Raw genomic sequence first — 7,709 nt, forward strand, 5'->3', positions numbered from 1 at the left:
GCAGCGATATCTCGCGCGGGCACGAAACAAGCTGGCGAGCAGTCGCGCTCATACAGTATTGTGCGAATCATGAGCTTACGTCGAAAACAACTATTGGAGCCTAGTCCCCTGATGAGGGAATTATTATTAGTTAAAGATGGTGTTCATCCAAAAAATCAACGAAGACGCAATTGGGGAGAATTTTCTACGCTTTATTACGTGCTAAGGTGTCATTCAATGAAATTTTAAATTCTTTGTTAAATTATAAATTCCTCATCATCAATTTCCATTACTAAAATAATAATTGAACACAACACTGTGTACCCGCGCAAGCGACGAAACCAAACTAGTTTGTTCTCGTCGCTTCCGCGTCGCCGTCGCCCCATCATCGCCCGTACATCGCTCGATCGCCCCGCTCCGCCATCGCCCGTTTCGTGCCCGTCCCCATACTGTGCAATGCTTTTGTATACATCGCCGTCGCGCCGCTGCCGCCGTCGCTCGGCCATCGCAAGTTTCGTGCCCGTAGACGTACGTGTCGCGGCGTCGCGGAGCTATCACCGTCCCGCCGGTTTGCCGCCCCTCCCTCGCCGCGCTGTCTGCGTCTTCCCCGACTTTACGAAAGAGGAGTTGATGCGTAAACATATTGATTAGAGTAACAACTCAACAACGTCCAAAAAAAGAACACGAAACATAAGTACTAAGCCCGAAAAAGAAGAATCCAATCAGATAGTAATACTATTTAAAAATATATAAAATATACATGATAATACTACACCGGTAAGAGCAACGCCATATATCGTCGAATAAATAAATAAATAAATAAATAAATAAATAAATAAATAAGCCTTTTATTTCTTACAAGTGACATAAAAACAAAAAATTAATGCAATGCTTATCTAATAAATAATGTATCTGTTGAATAATATTAGGCATTATTTCCCACTTGCAAGAACCCCTCCTCGGGTAAAGGCCTCCTCCAAGGATAGCCAATCTTCTCTGGATTACGCAATCTTACGTCTTGTTTCCGATAGTCCTATGATGTCATATTTAAATTCTTTCAATGCTTCGTTTACTTCTATTAAATGTTCATGTGACGGGTGATCTGACATTGTAGGTCAATATGTAGAATTTCTTTTGAAGGTTTTTTTGATTCCTTGGAGGGTTTTGGTCATAATCTTCCACGGGGACCAACCGTATTGGAAGATGTTTTTCTTGTGTATTTTGCTTGTTTTCTTGTGGAAGGGGGGTGGTAGTGTCTATATATTCTTGTTTTGGTTGTTCTGCTTAATCAGTGCGTTGTTAGAATTGTTTGTAGTGAGGAAGTTGAGCATGCCCTGTTTCAAGATACCCTCCGATAGACTAGATGATCTTTGTATCGGAGCTTGTGTTTTGTTCTTCTTGCTTGCTTGAATCTTTTTCTCATCTTGAGGGAGGGAATGAAAACAGGGGGTTTCGGGTGAAGCAGAAAGTATTCTTTTATTGGTATTTTTTGTATTCTTGTTCTTAGTTATTACTATCACTTTATCACACTTGATGAATACAGTGTTGGTTGTCCTTCTCTCGCTCTTCCTGTACCTGTTCTTGTAGTTCCTTCCTTTTTTCCAAAATGCTTTGTGGATAATCCTCTTTTAAATAGTATGGAGTATCATTCAGTTTTCTTCTGTTTTTGTATATATCTCTATTTTTAAACCCAAAGTAACAAATGTCACAATAATTGGTCGAGGATTTCTCCTTTCTTACCTAATCTCTTAGCCTCCTGAATGTCTGTAGAATTCAGTTTAATAGATAAGTTACGTTCTATGAAACTGGCTAAGGTTTTTTTCCAAGTTTGAATATGATATTTCCGTTTCAATCAAAGAAGACAATATTCCTTAGTCTTGCTTGTTTTTCTAAAACATACAGTCTTTTTCCTTGATTTTGCACTTCAGCTTTGAGATTATCGAATTTTTCTTCCCAGTAATTAAACTTTTCGTCCAGTATTTTATTTATGTTTTGAGTCACTTGTTCTGTCGCGTTGTGCTTGCTCGACACTCTGTGCTATCCGTTCACTCCTCGTAGATTTTTTCCCTCGATCAGATCACAAAATGATACTCAACGATGTTCTTCTCACTCGAGTATTTTTTATACAATTATTCATGAAATCCTTAAACAATTGGCTGGTATTCACTGTTTAGCTTGCAGAGTACGGGCAGTTACGCGTACTTAAACTCACTTTTTAAGGAATGGCACTATTTTAATATTTTTATTTATTTATTTATTTATTTATAACTTCTTATACTATAAAGTATAAAGGTGGACTTAATGCCATAGGCATTCTCTAACAGTCTACCTTAGGGGAGTGCAGAGATGAAGCTTGGTAGGTGTAGTGTGAAGGTGATATTACTGAAACATAATAATATGTGTATATATATTTTTAAATCACGATAAAATACAGAGACAATGTGTATTGTGGCAAACTACCCTACCCTCCATCTAATCCAATATAAGTCATATCGTCGAATAGCAAGCAGAAACGAATATAAAAAAACTAGAAAAATCGAAAATTCTCAAGTACAACGCCATCTATTGTCAAATGACGGAAACGCACATCGAAAATACTTGACTTGTCAGGAATGTTCTCAGTAATTCTAGGGATGTAGTATCGACTATACAAGCGTTGCAGGGGTGTCACGAATTCAGTCAGTAATCGGAACTACTCGAAGCGAAACAGCGAACGGTTCACCCGAAGCGAAGCGGAAGAAGTAAATTACGAGCTGTAAAGTGAGCTGTAAAGTGTTCTGTGTTCTAGGCTAGGTGCGCTATATAGGTACAGCTTTAATTTATAAATCGGTAGAACTTTTATTTATCCCGGACCCTAGCGCGTAGGTAATAATAAATTTATATATGATTACCGAGTCCAGGCAACCCCCAACCGAGAGCCAGCGCTAAACTATAAAATCGATCCCTCGCTGCGGCTTTGCCCCTCTATCCGATGATTTGCAACCGAAGTGAATTGTTCCTTCGTAATAAGGTGACACTCTACAGAACTTGCATACGCCCCATCATGACCTATGCAAGTGTAGTGTTCGCTCACGGGGCCAACACTCACTTAAAACCACTTCAAGTAATTTAATTCCATTTTTGTAGGCTAGTCGTCGGAGCCCCGTGGTTCGACCTAGACTCCATCAGTAAGTATCTACAGTCGGCATCTACATTCCCGATCCTGCGGATAAATGGAAAGCAGTCAACGTCGCCCACAACACGTCATTTCGGATCCTCCCGATCCACTAACGGTGCTTTTAGGTACCTCAAGCACCGGTCACCGTTCTCGTCGAACCCGTCGCTTGCAACGAAGGGCTCGACGAGTAAATTAGCCCACAGACACAGCCCCCTGAGTTTCTCGCCGAATTCTCAGTGGGTCGTGTTTCCGATCCGGTGGTAGATTTTGCGAAGCACGGCTCTTGCTAGAGTTCGTGTTAGCAACGTCGTCAGGTTTGAGCCCCGCGAGCTCACCTACTAGTTAAGGTTACGCTGAAATAGCATCTCAGGGCTATCAGCATAGGTAGGGGGGAAAAAAGAAAAAAAAAGCCTTTGCCCTTTTTTGTGCGTGGCGTTCGTGCGTGCGGTTCTTGTTGAAACATGTTGAGACTTGTTGCGTAATATTAACAGTTTTCGATAGTAGTAGATTGAAATCATTTTGTTACAAGTTTTGGTTACTTCAGTGAAATATAATTAGGCCAGTTCTGTGTAATTTCTTTCCTTTTTATTTTTTACTACCTAACTCACTTCTGATTGATAACAAAATTATAAATATAAAAAAGTGTTCATGCAACTTGGTGCACGTGAAAGAAGTGAAACTTCTTTTGCGGTGTGTAGTATTGTGGTTTTATTCATTTTTTATCCTTAATTTAATTTGTAACAGGGAATGCTGTGTGTGTGAAACGATCTCTTCGCCATATACCTACCTATATATTTTTAATTATATATTTTAAATTTTGAGTCATCGTAAAAGATAAAACGTGAGGTGCATTCGTATCTAGCGATGCAATAGGGTTCGAATCCCACAGGCGGAATACTAATGAAATACGTACCGTCAAACTAGCCAACATTGCCCACATTTTTTAAATAACACTAGATATTTCAAGATTTTTGTATGTAGCCCATTACATATTTGCTTATCTATGGCAACAATAAGTTCATATGCATGCATGTGTTTACTTAAATTTAACATTAGTAATGGTTTTCTGGATAATATAAACAATTTTCAAGGCGGGTAAAGTTATCTAGACTTTTGGCCAACATTGCCCACCTTGAATTTTAGCACAACAATAACACTTAGATGAATGCCTTAAGAACCAATAAAAACATTTTGGCAATATAAGCGATCGCCCAAAATGTTTACTTAATATCATAAATATTTTCTTACTAAAATGAAAGGACAATGTTATCCTGACATTTTTTCTCTTTCCCATACAAACGGTACGTAGCGATTTAAAAGTGCTAGGGTTGTCACATTTGAGTAATCTTCACAGAGTATCGCAATAGGTGAGTAACATAAACAATTTTTAAAGTGCAGTTGTTTATTAAAGACTTCGATCAATTAAAATCAAAGACTCATTTTTATAACAGGAGACTTAAAATCTGATAACTAAATTTAAGTTTTGTGCTGCCTGGACCTAACTTCACGTCTCGACCTTCTTTATCGAATACGCGATTTATGTTTGTTTCTTCTGAAATACAAAATTTCGAATTATTATAGGTAATAAAGAATAAAATATTTTTTTTTTCTTCTGTAGATATTTTTATTCTATTCCAGTTGGGGTACATAGCCAAAAGGATTGCGACTTAAAGTGTAGTTGGGACCGCAAAGTTCTCGAGTTCGGCTGCGTACCGGGAGACGTAACATGGATAGGCCTCTCACAAGATGCACTGACGATCCAATAAGATTCTCGGGGTTCTACTGGATGTAAGCAGCGCAGGATCGATCGTTTCGGTGAGACTTGGAGGAAGCCTATGTCCAGCAGTGGACGTCTGTGGGCTGAAAGATCCATAGGGATACATAAATTCTCAACAGTAGTAGTAATATTCTCAATTCTCAATAAACATTATAGACATACGTACATGAACCCTGAAAATATAACACTCTTTTTTTAACAATTGCGTAAAAGAAAACCAAAGCGTCAACCCTAGATGTTTTTTGACGGTGGGCAATGTTGACAATGGTGCGGCTGCACATTTCTGTGTAACTTTGCCCGTCATCATAACTTTTGTTATACTTGAGCTACAGCAACGAATCTATCAGCAAAATACTAAGCACATTGTTTTACATAACAAATAATTTATTAAACTTACCGGTGTTTTCGTTATAATGCACAATTTACTTCAAAAAACTCACAGTAATTAGCCCGCAAAAACTCATCCCTTTTTTGACAAGTGCCGACAGGTAACTGTGTCAAGTTAGGAACGCACGCGCTATCCTATGATGTCACAGGTATGTTTGATTCTCTACCAATGTTATAAACACTGTACTAAGTTTGGTACTTTTTATGATATTAGTTGATTTTCTTAGAAAGTGTGTTTTGGGCAAAGTTTACCCTCGTGGCAAAGTTGGCGTATTTGACGGTACTTGACAAATGTTCACGATTGACTTCCACGGTGAAGGAATAATATTATGTCGTGTAATAAAAATCAAACTCGCAAAATTATAATTTGTGTACCTAATCACTGGTGGTAGGATCCCTTGTCAGTAGGAGTAGGTAGGTACCACCACCCTGCCTATTTCTGCCGTGAAGCAGTTCGCAGCAGAATGCGTTTCGGTTTGAAGGGTGGGGCAGCCGTTGTAACTATACTGAAACCTTCGAACTCATATCTCAAGTCGGGTGGCGGCAATTACATTGTATATGTCTAGAGGCTCCGGTAACCATTTGACACCAGGTGGGTTGTGAGCTATTAGCTGTGCTTATAAAATAAATAATAGGTACCTAATAGTATAAAATAAACGCGCAAGTGTGCGACTAGGAGCGTCCGCGCGGGGCCTCATGCAGCGCGACATGACCGGTACACTCACGCTGACCGCGGCTCGTCACGTTAAGGAAAATCATTTTGAATCAGCACAAATATTTATTGTCGCCTGTAAGCTATCTGTAGTTATGTGAAGTTCTACGGCCACGCGTTGATGACCCAGCCGAAGTAGCCAGGGTTACCATCGACGTTTCCGTTGTTTCCCCAGAGCAGGCGGTCGCCGTACCTGTCCACGTGCGCGTCCAGCTTCAGACTCTGCCCGTACTCGTGGTTCTCTATGAGTAAGACGTTGCCGGTCTCCAGCACTACAGGCGTCAGCTTCCACAGGTGGCGCTTCTCGTTCGAGTTGTTGGAGCCCCACGCTTGCCTGTCTCCGTACCCGTCTACGTTCACGTCCAGCTTCAGGTACATAGTATGTTCAGTGTTCATTATTTTATACAGCAGCTTGTTATTCTCCCATACCGGGATAAGCTTCCAGCTCACTCTGTGACTAGTTTTGTCCTTGCTGTCTCCCCAGGCCAGGCGGTCGTTGTACCTGTCAACATTGGCGTCCAGCTTCAGAGCTTGATTGTAATATCTTCCGATGATTTTTACCCTTTCTTGCTTGGTGATCAATTTGATTTCCGAAGGGAAAAAGTCATTGACTATATCGTGGTGTCCGGCGGACCACAACTTGTCCGCGTATGCGAACACGTTAGGTTCTCATGCGCGCAGGAGTCTGTCGACCAGCTCCTTGATAACAAAACCGACGTTATCATCTTGCAAGGACTTCGTGATAGTCACTGCCTTGTTGTAGTCCCCGGTCGACACGTACTTGAACAGCAGATCCATAAGAAGTTGCTTGTTGAGGAAAGCCACGTGCGAGTCCATCATTGTCGGCTCCTGTAAGTAAGCGGACAGCTCGTAGTCGGGACAGTACAGCAGAAGCTTGTTCTTTAGCTCGGCAGCCAGAAGCTTAATACCCTGGGACTCTACCGGCATTCCGTAGATGACGACCATGCCGACGCGCTCGTTAACGATTCTCGTAATGTCTCTGGCGCTGTTCGGAATGATGGGCGCGCTCATGAGCGTCACTATTTTGACCGAGTCATCCTTGATGTAAGCCCGGGTGTCGCAGTCGTTCTCGTCGCGCACCGGGATCCTGTTGGGGATCTTGCGACCCTTGTCGGGCCCGTTGCTGACCTCTTGGTACTGTCGGTTTACGTTGTAGCAGTTGCGGAAGCCCGAATACAGTCCCCCGTTGACGATCCTCCCCTCGCCCCAGTAGTCGACATGTTCGATCAGCTCTCCAGTAAAGGGGAGCTTGAGCAGCTTGTACTGCCCTATGTACGGCAGGTCTGAGTACGGATACTTCAGGTCCACGTTGGTCACGTAGTTGGGGAGCTTGTCGAATGGGTCCATCTCGTGTGGTCCTTCGCTCACTACCGGCAGACAGTATATCGTAGAGTCGTATGTCGGCTGCATGGAGTCGCATCGTTTATATATACATTCGACGTCAACTCTATGCCTTGTATTATTTTATGTTTTAAATGTAATTTGTTGAAAACCACAGCCGCAATGTTGCTGGAGCGGTGATAAGAGAATTTAACCTTAAAATGGTGAACTTGAGAAAGGTCAATTGGTTTGATTGCATTTTAACCGATAATATAACTATCGTCTTCACTGATGTCTAATGTTTGCAACTTTTATTGCCTGTCGTCATATGTAAATAAAGCTTAAACTTTCATAAG

General features: G+C 41.4%; 1 non-coding gene across 1 annotated transcript; it reads right to left on the reverse strand.

Moving 5' to 3' along the window:
• Window positions 1–4,042: 4,042 nt before the first annotated feature.
• On the reverse strand, window positions 4,043–7,476 carry LOC101740345 (microvitellogenin). The gene has a single exon (XR_005246526.2). It is a non-coding gene; the product is annotated as a microvitellogenin (transcript).
• Between the last annotated feature and the right edge of the window lie 233 nt (window positions 7,477–7,709).

Source organism: Bombyx mori, chromosome 12 (assembly GCF_030269925.1).
Source record: "Bombyx mori chromosome 12, ASM3026992v2".
Classification (NCBI taxonomy): domain Eukaryota; kingdom Metazoa; phylum Arthropoda; class Insecta; order Lepidoptera; family Bombycidae; genus Bombyx; species Bombyx mori.